Genomic DNA, 1,721 nt, shown 5'->3' on the forward strand with positions numbered 1-1,721 from the left:
CAAAAGTAATACCACATAGTCCTGTAACCTTAACCACTTTACAAAACAGGAATATTTACTTCAAACTGCTGTCTTAGAAGTGTTACTGTAATTAGGACCAGCTCTATTTAACTCCTCTTATAATCAACCAATGTGTCTTAGATTGCCAGCTACATCTTGATTGTGACATGCAAAATAGAGTCTACTTTGGGAACTGGTTCCTCAGCATGCAGATTTCAGCAGAGATCGGCACTCCCAAAAATGAGAATGAAGGAAAATAAACATTGTAAGGCTGACTCTCACAACATAGATGGAAGGGGGGGGGGGGACCTTTCCCAATGTGACATGGGGGAAAAAAGAGGAAAGAGGTTCAGGCACCCAGATCCTCAGGCTATCAACGGAATTCACTCAAGTTACCAACTTCCATGAGCGATGTGTTTTCAAAGTGGAAATTACCAGAGATACTGATTCAGACCAATAGTCACCAAATCAGCTTCTTGTAACAGCCTCAGTGTAATTCAACTTAATCTTAACCATTAAAAAATGTTGAGACCACATTCCAAGGTAATAACTCACTTCAAATCTATTTTAATAAATTACACATCTTCTAATTTGTATGTATATGTTCTCTGTTTATCGTTTTAAAGCATTTAAACATCTTTGGTAATTAAAATAAAATAGCCATGTTGAAATAAACTTAGACAAACTGTCATTGACTTTAATGTACTACTGACCAAGAAAAGGTAGCTTCAAGCTTTAACTCTGAAAGAGCTTCATAAAAACATGTCAGGACTGTTTAAGAAATATGTCCTTGCCATACTATAAAAGTAAAATATTTTAATATATATCCCAGGTTGACTATTTTTCCATTACTTTATAAGCATATTCAGGGTTACAGATTGTTAAGAGTAAAGTGGGTAAAATTAACCCTTATCAGTGTCAAAAGCATAAACTAACGGAAGAAATGCCTCCAATTAATTCAATCTCTTAACCATAAGCTTCAAAGAAAAATAAAGAGATGCTATGAAGAAAATGGAATGTATATTTGAATAATTTGCAATCTATATTTCTGTAACTGCTAGAATTAAAAAATACATTTTTTTATAGGGTGTGTGTGCTCACAGGAGGGACAGAGGAAGAAACAGAAAGCAAGAAATCACTCCCCACCCCCACCCCAGGGGGATGGCCATGCTGCAATCCCTTCTCCTCCATTTTCTTCTTGCAGTTTTGGGGGCACACACATGCACCCAGCGTGAGTTTTAAGCCGCTGAGTCCAGGACTCAAACCACAGTTGACGACATGGGAGTCCAGCAAAGTAACCATTACATCTGCTGGTCCCAAAAGGTATTTTCATTATTATTTCTGGTGAAATCATATTCAAAATAAAATCCCTAGGATTTCTCCTGTCCAAAGAAGAAATTAAACTAATTAGGCAATTCGTTCTCTGAAATACTTGTCAAATTCCAAATCACAAGTACACAAAGTAGGATAAATAATAAGGGCGTGTATAGAAGAGCTACAATAATTCCAATCTCTGCTATCTTGGCAAGGTACTGCACATATACACATCAATATAATAGAATGCCACAGTCTCTGAGGACACGTTCCACATTTTATTTACATTTTAAGACTAACTTTAATCTCAAAATCACATATCCATACACCTATTTCCTTTTTGTTGACTTCACTTCAACTTAAATGCATGGTTTGTTAAACAAAACTGTAAACAAATATTTACCATG

The sequence above is a fragment of the Tupaia chinensis genome, unplaced genomic scaffold (assembly GCF_000334495.1).
Source record: "Tupaia chinensis unplaced genomic scaffold, TupChi_1.0 Scaffold148488_1, whole genome shotgun sequence".
Classification (NCBI taxonomy): Eukaryota; Metazoa; Chordata; class Mammalia; order Scandentia; family Tupaiidae; genus Tupaia; species Tupaia belangeri.